Source organism: Mustelus asterias, chromosome 6 (genome assembly GCF_964213995.1).
Source record: "Mustelus asterias chromosome 6, sMusAst1.hap1.1, whole genome shotgun sequence".
Taxonomy (NCBI): domain Eukaryota; kingdom Metazoa; phylum Chordata; class Chondrichthyes; order Carcharhiniformes; family Triakidae; genus Mustelus; species Mustelus asterias.
Genome location: NC_135806.1, coordinates 48,083,301 through 48,102,086, shown reverse-complemented (window position 1 = coordinate 48,102,086; position 18,786 = coordinate 48,083,301).

Here is an 18,786-nt window from a genome sequence, read left to right as displayed (position 1 = left end):
CCAGTGAGTACCAGCCCCAAACTACCCAAACTCTCCTCATAAGAAAATCTCTCCATACCCGGGATCAACCTGGCGAACCATCTCTGGTCTCCCTCCAATGCCAGTATATTTTCATTAGATAAGGGGACCAAAACAGTTCTCAGTATTCCAGCTGTGCTCTAATAAGTTTCTTGTATAGTTTTAGCAAGTATTAGTTTTAGCAATTTTTATAATCCATTTTTTTTTAAACAAAGGTCAAAATTCCATTTGCTTTTACTATTACCTGCTGAACTCATGTACTAGCTTTTTGAGGTTTATGCAGGAGGATCCCCAAATCCCTCTGTGCAGCAGCTTTCTGCAGTCTTTCTCCATTTAAATAATATTCAGCTCCTTTATTCTTCCTGCCAAAGAACATAACTTTGCATTTTCCTACATTATATTCCATTTGCCAAGTTTTTACCCACTCATTTAACCTGTCAATATCCCTCTGTAGACTTGTGGGCCCTGATTTTACCGGCTCGGCCGCCCGAGGCTCTTAAGATCACGCCCGAGGCCAATGGGGAATGCTGTTCTGCGATCCTCGCCCGCCCCGATTTTGGGGCAGCCGTGCCGGTAAAATCAGGGCCATGGAGGGGAATTTCCCCGGCCCACCCACCACAGGAATTGGAGGGGGTGGGGGCGGACCACATAAAGGTTTGTTGACCTCGGGCAGGGTTTTGGGGCGAGCGCGGCCGGAAAATCCCACCCTTTATATCATCCTCACCACTTGCCTTGCGACCTATTTTTGTGTCATGTGCAAACTTGGCAACAGTACCTTCATTTCCCTTGTCCAAGTCATGAATGCATATTATAAATAATTGTGGCCCCAACCAATTTTCTATCCATGCCAAAATAGTATCCCCAACAGTATGGGCTCTCATCTTATTAAGTAACCTTTTGTGCAGTACCTTATCGGACACATTTTGGAAATCCAAATATATAACATCTACTGGTTCCCATTTATCAATCCTGCTCATTACCACCTGAAAGAATTCTAATAAATTTGCTGGAGGTGACTTCCCTTCATGAAGCCACGCTGAATCTGCTTGCTTGTCTTATGTATTTCTAAATGCTCTGCTTTTACATCCTTTAGAGTAGACTCTAACATTTTCGCATAACAGATGTTAAGCTAACTGGCCTATACTTACCTATTTTGTTTCTCATTCCTGTGGCCAAACAGGCCACCTAAGATGGTGGTTTGCAAGAGCATGCTGGGATAATTGGATAAGCACTGAAACAGTCAGGCTGCAGCCTCAAAAGAAATTGGACAGAGAGAAACAGGCTGCAGTTGCAAGAGCTGGAATACACAGGATATAGGCCATCTCCAGGACAAAGGACACTTTCTGGTCAAACTGTGGTGTTTACCAGAAATAGGGGTGTCTTAACCCCTTATTTGTGACCTACGTACCTCCAGCACCTACAGACATGGCCGTTGGGTACACACCCAGAGATCGGTGTGGCAGCACCTGATTGGACCTTATCAATCAGGGTGATCAAGTCTTGATCGATTAATTGGCAATGGCCAAAAAGGGCGCAAAAAACAACGAAGTATAAAAGATGCTGTGCTGTGCAACAGGAGAATCTCTCTCTCTGTCTCTCTCTCCCAACGAACGAGCAACAACAACAGTGACCATCACCAGCAACGACCAGCACAAGGAGAGCCACCACACCCGAGAAGGAAGGAAGACCAGAGCCAGAGTATCAGACCAGACCAAAGAATCAGACTACGCAGAGGACTACGGAGACCAACACGCAGATGAAGGCCAATATCTGCCTGGGTACTTGCCAGTCACGCAAAAGTTAAGTCAAGGTCTAGTATTGGACTTGAACTTTAGTATTCTGTAAGAGAACTTATTGTTGATTGGGTGGGTGATTAATAATTGTGTGTAAATAAATATTGTTGCATTAACAAGAAGTCTACTCGCAATTCTTTGTCCACCGTGTAAGGGTTAAAACAGACTGCGCGGCAGACACAGCAACATTCCCTTCTTGAATAAGCCATTCCACCCCACCCGCTGTCTGTGTAAAAACATTTGCAATTTGCATTGTTCCTTGCTTATGTATTTATAGCATACGCAGGTACTTTGATAAAGAATAGAAAACTGCTTACAACACTTTTCATGATTTGTGCTGCTGGTCGTCCTTTGCACAATAATGAGAAGCAGAGACCATGAAGGATATTTTCTTAAAACGAACAGAACAAGCAGCTTTATCGATAATAAGTACTGGAGGCACAGAATGCTTAAAAACAAAGCAGCTTTGACAGGAAATACAATAATATAAGACAATACAGAGTGTTTACTCTGTTCATTAAATTAATAACCCATGAGGTAGAATGGGGGAAACAACCATGTGACTTCACCAGATTTGCCAGCTAAGTAAATCCATGAAAAATATTATTTTTGCAACCGACAGAACATTTTATAATTGTTTCACTTTCCAAAAGCAACATTGTGCTATTCTCTAATATAGTGATCCCTTAATTAAAATAGTTTAGTGTACAAAAATAGTGGAGAAACAAGTGATTGGGAAAAATTTAAGAAACAACAAAGAGAGACTAAGAAAGCGATAAAGAAAGGAAGGATAGACTATGAAGCTAGGCTAGCAATTAATATAAAAAATGATAGTAAAAGTTTTTATAAATATATAAAAAGGAATAGAGTGGCTAGAGTGAATGTTGGACCCTTGGAGGACGAGAGGGGGGAGTTAATAGTGGGAAATGAGGATATGGCTGAGTCTTTAAATAAGTTTTTTGTGTCGGTCTTCACGGTGGAGGACACAAATAGTTTGCCAAATATTAACGATAGAGGGTTGGCAGCAGGAGAAATACTTAATACAATTAATGTTACCAGAGAGGCAGTGCTGGGTAGACTAATGGGACTGAAGGTGGACAAGTCCCCGGGTAACTATAGGCCGGTCAGCTTAACGTCTGTAGTAGGGAAAATGCTGGAATCCATTATTAAAGAGGAGATAGCAGGGCATCTGGATAGAAATGGTTCGATCAATCAGACGCAGCATGGATTCATGAGGGGAAAGTCGTGCTTGACGAACATGTTGGATTTTTATGAAGATGTGACTAGGGCGGTTGATGGAGGAGAACCGGTGGATGCGGTGTTTTTGGATTTCCAAAAGGCGTTTGATAAGGTGCCCCATAAAAGGCTGCTGAAGAAGATTAGGGCACACGGAGTTGGGGGTAGTGTGTTAAAGTGGATTGGGGACTGGCTATCCGACAGGAAGCAAAGAGTCGGAATAAATGGGTGTTTTTCCGGTTGGAGGAAGGTAACTAGTGGCGTGCCGCAGGGAACGGTACTCGGGCCGCAACTGTTTACCATTTATATAGATGATCTGGAGGAGGGGACGGAGTGTAGGGTAACGAAGTTTGCAGACGACACAAAGATAAGTGGAAAAGTGAATCGTGTGGAGGACGGAGAAGATCTGCAGAGAGATTTGGACAGGCTGAGTGAGTGGGCGAGGATATGGCAAATGGAGTATAACGTTGAGAAATGCGAGGTTATACACTTTGGAGGAAATAATAACAAATGGGATTACTATCTCAATGGAAACAAATTAAAACATGCTACCGTGCAAAGGGACCTGGGGGTCCTTGTGCATGAGACGCAAAAGCCCAGTCTGCAGGTACAACAGGTGATCAAGAAGGCAAATGGGATGTTGGCCTATATCGCGAGGGGGATAGAATATAAAAGCAGGGATGTCTTGATGCACCTGTACAGGGCATTGGTGAGGCCGCAGCTGGAATACTGTGTGCAGTATTGGTCCCCTTATATGAGGAAGGATATATTGGCATTGGAGGAAGTGCAGAGAAGCTTCATCAGGTTGATACCGGAGGTGAGGGGTTTGGATTATGAGGAGAGGCTGAGGAGATTGGGTTTGTACTCGTTGGAGTTTAGAAGGATGAGGGGGGATCTTATGGAGACTTATAAGATAATGCGGGGGCTGGATAGGGTGGAGGTGGAGAGATTCTTTCCACTTAGTAAGGAAGTTAAAACTAGAGGACACAGCCTCAAAATAAAGGGGGGTCGGTTTAAGACAGAGTTGAGGAGGAACTTCTTCTCCCAGAGGGTGGTGAATCTCTGGAATTCTCTGCCCACTGAGGTGGTGGAGGCTACCTCGCTGAATATGTTTAAAGCGCGGATGGATGGATTCCTGATCGGTAAGGGAATTAAGGGTTATGGGGATCAGGCGGGTAAGTGGTACTGATCCACGTCAGATCAGCCATGATCTTATTGAATGGCGGGGCAGGCTCGAGGGGCTGGATGGCCTACTCCTGCTCCTATTTCTTATGTTCTTATGTTCTTATGTAAATACAAAAGTTCAAACGTGGCTGATAGAAGGCATTTTGAGGCATTTTTCCATTGTCTGGGGCTACAGATTATCCAACCCACTGCTGTAGGGCATACCACTAAATAAAGAGATGTCTTTTTTTAACAATAGTGTCAATCACGTGTAAAAAAAAATGGCACCGGAGCAAGGCAACTTCATGCGAGCTATGCCCAGCATACCTTCCAATTCCATCTTTTACTTTCATTCTCTGCTCTTTAGACTTAACTCTACCTCCTTCACACTATATTCTGCACCCTCTCCTTTCCCTCTCCCCATGTACTCTATGAATGGTATGTTTGTCTGTATAACGCACAAGAAACAATATTTTTCACTTCACCCCAATATATGTGACAATAATAAATCAAATCAAATCAATCACAGGAAGTACTTTCTTTCTCATCATAGCAACTAGCCTTAAACACTGGGTATTAAGCCTGATCACTGCAATGACATAAAGGCCGCAATTCTACACCTCGCCCATGGCTGGGATTCTTCAGTCCTGCTGCAGATTCTCCGTTCTTGCTGGCAGCGGTCCAGGGCGTACGAAACTGTAGAATTCCAGCCAAAGTGTCTCCTGTTAGGTGCAACTCCATTCCAGAGAAGAATTCTTACTTAACCATAATTTGAATCCAGCTATTACTGTTACAAAACAGAATAAATATTCAGAAACAACTATATTTTTTGCAATGAAATTATTTGCATTTATATAGCAATTTATCACATCAAGAATTACAATACATTGTTCACATTGAACTGATTTTGAAGCCTGTAATATAACTTTGAGTCACCTGGGGTCTGAATTTCCTCAGAGGGGCAATCAGTGTCGGATTACCACTCCATGCCCAATTTCTTTTTCTGGGTAACTATTGGTGTTCTAGCTCAGTTAGAACCATCCAAAGTTTGCAATTTATATCACATTTCCAAATAGTTCCCAGCACAGGGCAATTTTCCAGGGGAAGTTAAAACTTCTGGGAAATTGCCATGCAAACCTTAACTGTGAGCCTCTGAGAGGAGTTTCCCAGTACAACTTTGGGTTACCCCCAGCAATCTGATGCTGAGGAGCTCTGAAGGTACTGCCCCTGGTAATGCTGATATCAAACTGAGACACTTTTAAAATATTATTTGTGAATGAGAATCTCAATTGTTCCACAATTAAATTACAGTGCAGTGTGGAACTGAGTATACTTGGTGATGGTGCATGGGGGATTTTAAACTGTTAGTCTTGCTCTTGAAAAATCTTGTCTTGTCTGTAATTAGCAGTAACTGGAAAGTAAATAAGTAGAGTAAGCTTCTGTCCATCTTAGGCAAGGAAAACACACTCCGCTGAGAGAGCTGAGTAGTTAATTATCTAACTTGTTTAATCTGGTTTCTATAACCGTAGTTCAGCTTGGTATAAATGTTGGGGTCTTTAGTGCGGTTTGGCACTAAGTGTATTCCTGGAAGTTTGGTGAGTGAGGGAGCTTTTTCTAACTCTTTCACCTTGTAAAAATTAGTACTTACTCTATTCCAAAGAAAGAAACTAGCTGTTTGGTGAGTATCTAGTAAGTGGTTAAGGTCTATTCTAATCCTAAGACTTAAAATAGTACAGGGACTGGTGGTAATTTTAAAATATGTTTAAAAAAGGAAAATAAATAATTGAATATAATTAAGTAGTTAATTAAAACTCATTAATGATGGCAGAACAGGTTATGTGTCACAGCTACAGCATGTGGGAGCTCCAGGATGCCAGTGTGATCCAGGGTAAACATGTCTGCAGTGAGTGTTTGCCACTCAAGGAGCTTTGGCTCAGAGTAATTGAGCCTCACTGTGGAAGCTGAGCTGCAGACACTGAGACACATCAGGGAGGGGGAAAGTTACCTGGATGCTTTGTACCAGTGGTCAGTCACACCCTTGCTTAAAGTTTATTTATTAGTGTCACAAGTAGGCTTACATTAACACTGCAATGAAGTTACTGTGAAGACCCCTAGTCGCCACACTCCAGTGCTTGTTCGGGTACACTGAGGGAGAATTTAACATGGCCAATGCACCTAACCAGCACGTCTTTCAGACTGTGAGAGGAAAACAGAGCACCCAGAAGAAACCTACGCAGACATGGGGAGAACGTGCAGACTCAGCACAGACAGTGACCCAAGCCGGGAATCAAATCCAGGCCCCTGGCGCTGTGAAGCAGCAGTGCTAACCACTGTGCTACCATGCCGCCCACAATAAGGTGAGGACAGGTTGTTCTGATTTGGTCAGTGGTCAGAGGCAGGATGGTGTGGCTGCGAGTGAGGCAGGTAAGAGACCCATGAAGCAGGAGTGCAGGAGCCTCAACTTTTGTAACTCTCCAAATGCTAGAGGTTCTCTCAGCTTGTTTGGATGAGAGTGGGGATTGCAGGGTGGATGAGCTGACTGACCACGACATGGTTGTACAGAAACCATTCAAGTTGGGGGAGCAAAGAGGAATGCAGTAGTAATATGGGGCAGTAGAGGGAGGGGGTTTGACAATGTTCTCTGCAGCAAAGAGTGTGAGAGCAGATGGCTGTGTTGCCTGCCAGGTTTCAGGACATTTTCTGAAGGCTGTAGAGGAACTTGCAGTGGAAGGGGGAAGAGCCATTTGTGGTCTATGTAGATACCAATGACATAAGTAGAACCAGGAAAGAGGTGCTGCATAGCTGGTGTGGTTGAATGGCCTGCAGAGATTGAACTTTTAATATATTGAAAGATCTTCAATCAAGCAAACCTGATTTTTTTGGTCAAAATTGTTTTTAAGTATAAAAGCAAAATATTTTGGATGCTGAAATCTGAAACAAAGATAGAAAAATGCTGGAAAATCTCAACAGGTCTGACGAAGGGTCATCAAAACTCATTATGCCTGCAGAGTTGCAAACAAACCTCACCTGGGACTAAGCTCTGACGAAGAGACATCCAGATCCGAAATGTTGGCTCTACTCTCTCTCCACAGATGCTGTCAGACCTGCTGAGATTTTCCAGCAATTTTCTGTTTTTGTTTTTAGGTATGCTGGGATTTCTTGTGGCCAAGCTGGCTTGAAACTTATCAAAGGACACAAGGTGTTACATGTAACAGCTTGTCCCAAAACAAAAGAGCTGAAGAAATTGTTCACAGACAATTTGGAGCCAGTGTTCCTTCTATGGGCATTGGAATGTAAGCTATCTGCACTTAAGGATTAACCATGATGGGGTCTGGAGGGTCCAGAGCCTTTGTGCTGTCTCTATTTGATTGGCCTAATCGAACAATGCAATCAGGTTTCTGATCAATTCATTGGCCGGTTGCCACGGAACTTTTGGGATATAAGGATGCTAACACAAAGAGCTTGTGTTCAATGTGTGAAAAAACCCAGGGACCATGCTCACAGGAAGAAGAGATAACATCCGGAAAGGAGAAGAAAGGCTAATATCCATGTAGGCAAAATCCTGGCCAAGTTTCATATGCAAGAGGAAATCAACCTTAAGTTAAGGAACATAGTGAATATTTGGTTTAAGTATTGCAAGGATTTACTATTGTCGAAGTGGCTACAAAATACAGGAAATTGTGTTTAAGTATCTAAAGTTGACTTTGTGTCTTTATTCGCTAGCAGTGGTTAAAACACACAGGTTTGGACAAAACCAGTATGAAGAGCTAGGCACCAAACTAAGAAGCAGAACTTCAAAGGTAATAATCTCTGGATTATTATTTGAGCCACATACAAATTGCCATTAGTGAGACGGATGTGTAGCTCAAAGACTGATGTGGGAGCAGTGGGTTCTGTTTCGTGGAGCATTGATATCAGTCAGTGATGATCTACACCATGCCAGGACCAGTGTTCTGGCAAGCCACAGGGGCCATATTTGGGAAGATGTGGTAAATCAAAGAATGGAGACAAGGCAAGAGAGGAAGGTATTAGTATGGAAAGGATAAACAGACCGTGACAGGAAAGGACAGAGAGAACAATTCTTAAGTAAACCAGCAGATAATGCTCATGATTGCAACAATAATAAAAGGACAAAACTATTGACATTATATCTGAACGCATGTAGCAATCAACGCAAAACAAACAAACTGATAGTGCTAATAGAAATAATTAAGGATGATCTTATAGCTACTACAGAGAAAAAGCTGCAGGATGATGTAGGATGGGACCTGAATATTGAAGGGCACAGAGGACATTTAGGAAAGGGAGGAAGTTAGGAAACAATGCAGGGGTGGCTCTCTTATTTAAGGATAGTATTAGCACAATAAAGGGTGATGACTTAAGGAAACAAGGATGTAGAAGCAGTTTGGGTAGAGATATACAGGCCCCGTAACAGTAACCATGTGGTAGGACAGAATATCAAGAAGGAAATGGAAGCTTGTCAGAAAGTATACAGTGATAACCCTGGGGGATTTTAATCTGCATGTAGACAGGTAAGGTTAGATGGACAAAGGTTGCCTACTTGGGAGAATAAGTGAATGTTTTTAGAATAGTTTCTTAGAACATTCTGGTGCCAACCAGAGAGTAAGCTATACTAGATCTGATATTGTGCAATAAGATAGGATTAATTCATGATTTTGTGGTAGCACCAATCATGAGATTGGGTTTTATATGAAGTTTTGGGGAGAGAAGAGTGGGCCTAAGACTAATATTTTAAACTGAAATAAGGCCAATTTGAGGGCATGAAAGCAGAGCTAGCTAAAGTGAATTGACAATTTGGTTAAGGGATGGATACATAGAGATGCTGTGGCAGACATTTAATGGAATATTTTAGAATACACAGACTAGACACATTCCAATAAGAAAGAAAAATTCCAAGGTGCAGACCCACCATCTATGATTAACTAACAAAGTTAAAGATAATATCAAACCTAAAGAAAAGACATATAATTATGCAAAGAAGGGTGGCAGGTCAGAAGACTGGACAGATTTTAAATAACAGAAAAGAATGACTAAAAGATTGATAAGGATGGAAAGATTGAGAGTATGAGTGAAAGCTAGCTCAAAATATAAAGGCACGTAGTAAGATTTTCTATGGATACTTAAGAAAAAAAGAATAAACAAAATGAGCAATAGTCATTTCAAAAGTAAGTCTGGGGAGTTAATAATGGTAAAGAAGGATATGGCAGGTGAATTGAACAGGTATTTTGCATCAGTCTTCACTATAGAGGATATAGTAACATCTCAGAAATAGCTGTATGGAAGGGAGGAAGGACTCAAGAAAATTATGTTCACCAAAGAATTCATACTGAGTAGATAGTTGCAGGCACACACCTGTGTGTTTTAACCACTGCTAGCGAATAAAGACACAGGTCCCGATTCTAGTGACTTAAAAGATGTGGCTGAGACAAAGATTATGGGTGGGTTTTTATAGCCTCACTCATCCCAAAACCATAAAATCCCATCAGAGATCAGCGGACCTTTTCGTGGTCCACCCTTCGCCCACTCCAATTCTTGTGGCGGACGGACGGTAAGATTCTGGCCAATGTGTTGGTTTCAACTTTCCAATATTCCCTAGATTTAGAGAGGCTCCATTAGATTGAAAAATAACAGGAAACTACAGGCCAGTTAGATTAGCATCTGTCATACAGAAAATGTTAGATGCTATTATGAAAGATGTTATTAGCAGAGAAAAATTCACAGTAATTAGACAGAGTTAATATGGCTTTATGAAAGGGAAATCATGTTTAACCAATTTATTGGAATTCTTTGAAGAAGTAATGTATACTGTGGATAAAGGGGAACCAGTAGATGGACTGTACTTGGATTTCCAGAAGACATTTGTTAAGGTGCCACATCAAAGGTTAATATTAAAAATAAAATCTCATGGTAAAGGGGGTAACACATTGGCATGGATAGAAGACTGGCTAGCTAACAGGAAACAGAGGGTAGACATAAAAGTCTATTTTTCTTGTTGGCAAGATGTACCGAATGATGTGCAGGAACTTCAAACTTTTACAATTTATATACCAAAGGTAGGGGACGATTCTCCCAGCCCTCTGCACTGCTTGGGTAGCCAGTGAGCCTGGAGACATCAACAGGGGCAATTTTGCAGGCTTCCCACTGGGTGCCACAGCCTCCACGTGTTTCTGAGACTATGTTTTTTGATGTATCTCCATTTCCATATGATTAGGGGGGCCGAGACTGAATCTGTCAATGGGGTTTATTCCTGCTCCACACTAATGAGGAACAGGCAGCCCGACCTTGCTGACAGATCGACACATGCACAGTGGCTTGCTCAGTGCTATGCTGTTGGCCACTCAGGCGTGAATAGGCCCTGCCCCTAGATTTCCAGAGTGAATCATATTGAGACACTTTGTGGTACACAGAGTGTCAAAGATTCATTCTGGAGATCATGCTAAAAATACATCAGCCTTCTCTACCTTTTCTGAGACCTTTACATTTATTATCAAAATTGTGAGGGAACAACACATATTTTCATTCCCCCCCCGCCCCCCCCCGCCCCGACATAAGGAGTAGAAATCAATTGAGAGTTTTACTTTGCTATAAAAATGTGATTAGTGCAACTCTTACTCATGCAATAAGCATTGTAGTCCATGATAAATGTCACTGATATAACATAACATTTCTTATAAATGTACATTTGGCATGTCCGCTATAACTTTCACCAATTTTTACAAATGCACCATAGAAAGCATCCTTTCTGTTTGTGTCACGGCTTGGTATGGCTTCTGTTCTGACCAAGACTGCAAAAAAACCACAAAGAATTGTGAACGTAGCCCAGTCCATCACCCAAACGAGCCTCCTATCCAATGACTCCATCTACACTTCCCACTACCTTAGAAAAGCAACCAGCATAATTAAGGACCCCACACGCGCTGGACACACTCTGTTCCACCTTCTTCCATCGGTAAAAAGATACAAAAGGTTGAGATCATGTATCAGCCGACTCAAGAACAGCTTTTTCCCTGCTGCTGTCAGAATTTTGAATGGACCTGCTATATATTAAGCTGAATCTATTAATTGAAAATATTACCTGTTTTCCAGAGTGTTTATTATGATCATATTTGTACAGGTGTGCTTCACTCCCAAAAATTATAGACAGGTTTTTTTTAAAGTTTATTTATTAATGTCACAAATAAGTTTACATTAACATTAATTGTCAAAACTGGAGCAAAAGTACTTGGAATCAGTTGTCAGGATAGGCCATTTCCAGAACAATGCTTCTGTGAATAGGATCTCTGACTATTACTGGAACCCTTTCATGAACATCTGAAAAACACAGAATCATGCAGATTACTACATAAGAACATAAGAACACAAGAAATAGGAGCAGGAGTAGGCCATCTAGCCCCTCGAGCCTGCCCCGCCATTCAATAAGATCATGGCTGATCTGACGTGGATCAGTATACCACTTACCCGCCTGATCCCCATAACCCTTAATTCCCTTACCGATCAGGAATCCATCCATCCGCGCTTTAAACATATTCAGCGAGGTAGCCTCCACCACCTCAGTGGGCAGAGAATTCCAGAGATTCACCACCCTCTGGGAGAAGAAGTTCCTCCTCAACTCTGTCTTAAACCGACCCCCCTTTATTTTGAGGCTGTGTCCTCTAGTTTTAACTTCCTTACTAAGTGGAAAGAATCTCTCCACCTCCACCCTATCCAGCCCCCGCATTATCTTATAAGTCTCCATAAGATCCCCCCTCATCCTTCTAAACTCCAATGAGTACAAACCCAATCTCCTCAGCCTCCCCTCATAATCCAAACCCCTCATCTCCGGTATCAACCTGGTGAACCTTCTCTGCACTCCCTCCAATGCCAATATATCCTTCCTCATATAAGGGGACCAATACTGCACACAGTATTCCAGCTGCGGCCTCACCAATGCCCTGTGCAGGTGCATCAAGACATCCCTGCTTTTATATTCTATCCCCCTCGCGATATAGGCCAACATCCCATTTGCCTTCTTGATCACCTGTTGTACCTGCAGACTGGGCTTTTGCGTCTCATGCACAAGGACCCCCAGGTCCCTTTGCACGGTAGCATGTTTTAATTTGTTTCCATTGAGATAGTAATCCCATTTGTTATTATTTCCTCCAAAGTGTATAACCTCGCATTTCTCAACGTTATACTCCATTTGCCATATCCTCGCCCACTCACTCAGCCTGTCCAAATCTCTCTGCAGATCTTCTCCGTCCTCCACACGATTCACTTTTCCACTTATCTTTGTGTCGTCTGCAAACTTCGTTACCCTACACTCCGTCCCCTCCTCCAGATCATCTATATAAATGGTAAATAGTTGCGGCCCGAGTACCGATCCCTGCGGCACGCCACTAGTTACCTTCCTCCAATTTTGATTTTGCATTTTGATGCTTATTACTGTCCAACCACCCATTGCCATTGTAACTATTGCCCCTTTGATCTTGCATCTAAATCTTTCTCATAGAAGGAGAATCCATCCTTCTGAGGAGGTACTGTCAGTTGTTACATTACTCCTAAACACTAGCACAGAGGGGATTAAAGAGGGTTAGAGTGATTTGCAAATAGTGAAATTCACAGCATAAGTGAACAACAATTGGTACTGGACTCTAGGGACCAGCTTGCCAGGTCTATGAGGAGAACAAGGTTGAGGACTTCAGGGGATTAGCAATGTGAAGCAAATAACTTGTATCAAACAAAAGAATATATTGGATACTGGAAAGCCTGCCGAGGAGTCTCACCATCATGGCTGAGAGTGCCATTTCCCAGTCAGGGCATTGGCATTCTCAGTTTACCTTGAGGAGTGTTGCCACCTCCAGGGATGTGGTAACTGGGCCCTCACTTTGGCAGTCAATGTTCACAGTCTTTGCCATCTTGAGCAAATTGATTGAACAAATGCAAAAGGGTTTTCAAAGTACCACATGAAAGGGGCAGTGACACAGCAAGATTCTCCCTCTCTATGATGTCAGGGGCTTTGCTTTCTCTCAACCAAAACCAACCAGACTACCAGAAAGTCAACTGGACCCGGCAACAAAAGCAACAACTACTTGTGGCAACTTTAACCTAATATATTTTCTAAAGCACTTCATAGGAGCATTGGAAAGCAAAGTTTAACACCAATCCACATTAGGGGAGAGTAGCTTGTAATGTTACTGGACTAATAATACAGAGGCCTGGACTAATACTCCAGGGATATGAGTTCAAATCCCATCATGGCAACTGGGGGGGGGGAATTTAAGTTAAATTAATGAATAAATCTGCAATAAAATAATTTCACAAGGTTACTTAATTGTAAAGACCCACCCTGTTCACTAATGCCCCTGCATGAAAGGAAATGTGCCATCCTTATCCAGTTTTGAGACTCCCACAATAATATGTTGACATTTAACTGCCTTCTGAATTGGCCAAGCAAGCCATTGAGTTATACATGGCTGATCACCACCTGGTCAAGGACAATAAACGCTGGCCTTGCTAGCAACATTCATATTCCAAGAATATATATGAAATAAGGTGATGGTGGGGCAGATGGCCATAAACATCATCAAAGATACATATATTGAAGAGTTTCTGAAAGGAGGGTAGAGTGGCGGTGGGATTTAATAAAGAATTCCAGGGCTTAGGGCCTAGGCAACTGAAGGCCTAACCACCAATGGAGAAACAATTCAAATCAAGAACACTCAAGGGGCCAGAACTAGATGAAAGCAGATATCTCGTGGGGGGTGGGGCAGGAGGAGATAATAGAGATAGGGGAGGGGCAAGACCATGGATGGGTTTGATAACCAGGATGCGAGTTTTAAAATCAAGGCATTATCATCATCTAGAGAAGTTTAGTATGATCAAAAGTAGTCAGCACGGCTTTGTCAAGGGCAGGTCGTGCCTTACGAGCCTGGTTGAGTTCTTTGAAAATGTGACCAAACACATTGACGAAGGAAGAGCGGTGGATGTGGTCTATATGGACTTCAGCAAGGCGTTCGATAAGGTCCCCCATGCAAGACTTCTTGAGAAAGTGAGAGGGCATGGGATCCAAGGGGCTGTTGCCTTGTGGATCCAGAACTGGCTTGCCTGCAGAAGGCAGAGAGTGGCTGTGGAGGGGTCTTTCTCTGCATGGAGGTCAGTGACCAGTGGAGTGCCCCAGGGATCTGTTCTGGGACCCTTGCTGTTTGTCATTTTCATAAATGACCTGGATGAGGAAGTGGAGGGATGGGTTGGTAAGTTTGCTGACGACACCAAGGTAGGTGGTGTTGTGGATAGTTTGGAGGGATGTCAGAAGTTGCAGCGAGACATAGATAGAATGCAAGACTGGGCGGAGAAGTGGCAGATGGACTTCAACCCGGATAAGTGTGTGGTGATCCATTTTGGCAGATCCAATGGGATGAAGCAGCAGTATAATATGAAGGGTACCATTCTTAGCAGTGTAGAGGATCAGAAGGACCTTGGGGTCCGGGTCCATAGGACTCTTAAATCGGCCTCGCAGGTGGAGGATGCGGTCAAGAAGGCGTACGGCGTACTAGCCTTCATTAATCGAGGGATTGAGTTTAGGAGTCGGGAGATAATGCTGCAGCTTTATAGGACCCTGGTTAGACCCCACTTGGAGTACTGCGCGCAGTTCTGGTCACCTCATTACAGGAAAGATGTTGAAGCCATTGAAAGGGTGCAGAGGAGATTTACAAGGATGTTGCCTGGATTGGGGGGCATGCCTTATGAGGATAGGTTGAGGGAGCTTGGTCTCTTCTCCCTGGAGAGACGAAGGATGAGAGGTGACCTGATAGAGGTTTACAAGATGTTGAGAGGTCTGGATAGGGTAGACTCTCAGAGGCTATTTCCAAGGGCTGAAATGGTTGCTACGAGAGGACACAGGTTTAAGGTGCTGGGGGGTAGGTACAGAGGAGATGTCAGGGGTAAGTTTTTCACTCAGAGGGTGGTGGGTGAGTGGAATCGGCTGACGTCGGTGGTGGTGGAGGCAAACTCGTTGGGGTCTTTTAAGAGACTTCTGGATGAGTACATGGGATTTAATGGGATTGAGGGCTATAGATAGGCCTAGAGGTAGGGATATGATCAGCGCAAGTGGGCCGAAGGGCCTGTTTGTGCTGTGGCTTTCTATTACTTACCAGGGGATTATGTATTTAAATGGGATGAGGAATGAACCTGATATGAGTAAAGATGATTGAGGGACTCAGTATGAATAAAGGCATGGGCAGCAGAGTTTTGGATGACCTCAAGTTTACAGAGGGTAGGTTGTAGAAGGGGGTGCGGGGGCCCGGGGGGGGGGGACAGCCAGGAGTGCGTTGGAATTGTCAAGTCCATTGAAGCATCGTAATCCAGGTGGAGGCTCAAACTCCCAGAAGTTGCCAGCCACAAGCATCCCAATGGCCCCACACGAACAACATTAGCCTCCAGCAAGCCCCACTTGACTGAAAAACACCTAGTAGGATTAATGGAGTTAGTAAACTTCCTTTTTAGGAAAAACACGAGGTGTCAAAAGAATTGACTGCAATAGTGTGTTAGAAATTCAATTCAATAATAAGATGTGCGGGTTAGGTTAATTGGCCATGCTAAATTGCCCCTTAGTGTCCCGGGATGCGTAGGGTAGAGGGATTAGCGGGTAAATATGTGGGGATATGGGGATAGGGCCTGGGTGAGATTGTGGTCGATGGGCCGAATGGCCTCTTTCTGCACGGTAGGGTTTCTATGATTCTATGAACTCAATTACATTTTTAAAAAATGAAATAGACAATAGGCGGGTAACTACAGGCCGGTTAGCTTAATGTCTGTAGTTGGGAAAATGCTGGAATCCATCATTAAAGAAGAAATAGCAGGCCATCTGGATAAGAATGGTTCGATTAAGCAGACGCAGCATGGATTCACGAGGGGAAAATCGTGATGATGAACTTGTTGGATTTTTATGAAGATGTGACTAGTGCAGTTGACGGAGGGGAACCGGTGGATGCGGTGTTTTTGGATTTCCAAAAGGCGTTTGATAAGGTGCCTCACAAAAGGTTGCTGAAGAAGATTGGGTCACACGGAGTTGGGGGTAGGGTGTTAGCGTGGATTGGGGATTGGCTATCCGACAGGAAGCAGAGAGTCGGAATAAATGGGTGCTTTTCTGGTTGGCAGATGGTAACTAGTGGTGTGCCGCAGGGATCGGTACTGGGGCCTCAACTATTTACCATTTATATAGACGATCTGGAGGAGGGGACTGAGTGTAGGGTAACAAAGTTTGCAGACGACACAAAGATAAGTGGAAAAGTGAATCGTGTGGAGGGCGTAGAAGGTCTGCAGAGAGATTTGGACAGGCTGAGTGAGTGGGCAAGGATCTGGCAGATGGAGTATAACGTTAACAAATGCGAGGTTATTCACTTTGGAAGAAATAATAGCAAATTGGATTATTATCTAAATGGAAAGAAATTACAACATGCTGCTGTGCAGAGGGACCTGGGGGTCCTTGTGCATGAGACGCAAAAACCCAGTCTGCAGGTGCAACAGGTGATCAAGAAGGCAAATGGGACGTTGGCCTATATCGCAAGGGGGATAGAATATAAAAGCAGAGATGTCTTGCTGCATCTGTACAGGGCATTGGTGAGGCCGCAGCTGGAATACTGTGTGCAGTATTGGTCCCCTTATTTGCGGAAGAATATATTGGCATTGGAGGGAGTGCAGAGAAGGTTCACCAGGTTGATACCAGAGATGAGGGGTATTGATTATGAGGAGAGACTGAGCAGATTGGGTTTGTATTCGTTGGAATTTAGAAGGCTGAGGGGGGATCTTTTAGAGACCTATAAGATAATGAAGGGGCTGGATAGGGTAGAGATGGAGAGATTCTTTCCACTTAGAAAGGAAACTAGAACTAGAGGGCACAGCCTCAAAATAAAGGGGGGTCGGTTTAGGACAGAGTTGAGGAGGAACTTCTTCTTTCAGAGGGTGGTGAATCTCTGGAATTCTCTGCCCACTGAAGTGGTGGAGGCTAGCTCATTGAATATGTTTAAATCACGGATAGATGGACTCCTGATCGGTAAGGGAATTAGGGGTTATAGGGATCAGGCGGGTAAGTGGAACTGATCCACTTCAGATCAGCCATGATCTTATTGAATGGCGGGGCAGGCTCGAGGGGCTGGATGGCCTACTCCTGCTCCTATTTCTTATGTTCTTATGTTCTTATTTTGCACTTTGGTTCATAGTTTCTTTTGATTGCAGCTTCTTAATCTGCTTTGTCAGAATGTTCGTGACATGGAGTTTCATGGTTTTCAATGTAGAATCAATGGATTGGTGAAGAGATAACATTGACTATGAATGTATTTTCTAACTTTGCAGCTAAGAGAAAGTCAATGGTTCTGATGAAAATTCCAGTGGTCCCTCATTCGAGCTGTTGGTCCAACAATGAGGATGTTGGAAACCTGGTTGATGCAGTTTACACTGCTGACAGTAATGTAGATGTCAACTGCAGTAGCCTTGAAGGAGCATGTTTTCATCAAACAAAACCAATTGCTGCTTGCCCTGGTTCTTTGGGCAGCTTCTGTTTCTCCTTTTCCTCCAATTGTCTGTCATCAAATTAACTGAAGTGAAAACAATAGCTACACTGGGTCAGGTGAAGGAAATCGGAAAAAGCAAACTGAAAGCTCAGAACTCAAAAGTGCATTGCTCACAATGGCAAATAAATCCTAATGACCTAATTTCTTACCATTAGTGAAGGTTCCAATATCAATCAGCTTTAACAGAAAAGAAAGACCTGTGTACAGATATTTTTTATTAATTTATGGGATGTGGGCATCGCTGGCTAAACCAGCATTTATTGCCCAGACCCAGTTGACCTTCAGAAAGAGGTGGTAAGCTGATTTCTTTAACCACTGCAGTCCCTGAGGTATAGGAACACCCACAGTGCTGTAAAGGAGGGAGTTCCAGGATGTTGACCCAATGACAGAGAAGGAACGGTGATATATTTCCAAGTCAGGATGGTGAGTAACTTGAAAGGGAACCTCCACATAGTGGTGTTCCCAGGTGTCAGCTGCTCTTGTCCTTCTAGATCATGGTGGTCGTGGGTTTGGAAGGTGCTGCCTAATGAACCTTGGTGAGTTCTTGCTGTGCATCTTGTAGATGCCACTGTTCACTGGTGGTGAAGGGATTTAATGTTCGTGGAAGGGGTAGCAATCAAGCGGGCTGCTTTGTCCTAGATGGTGTCAAACTTATTGAGTATTGTTGGAGCTGCACTCATCCGGGAAACTGGAGAGTATTCCATCAAATTCCTGACTTGTGCCTTGTAGATAGATGGTGGGCAGGCTTTGGAGAGTCGAGAGTTACTTGCCACAGAATTCTCAGCCTTTGACCTGCTTTGGTAACATATATTTATATGGCTAGTCCAGATCAGATTCTGGTCACTGGTAACCCCCAAAATGTTGATGGTGGGGGATTCAGCAATGGTAATGCCATTGAGTGACAAGGGGCAATGGAGGGGTGTGTAAACCCTTTAGAACAAGTCATAATTATGAGGGAAGAAGTGTTAGGTGAATTAAAAAGTATTAAAATAGACAAATCCCCAGGG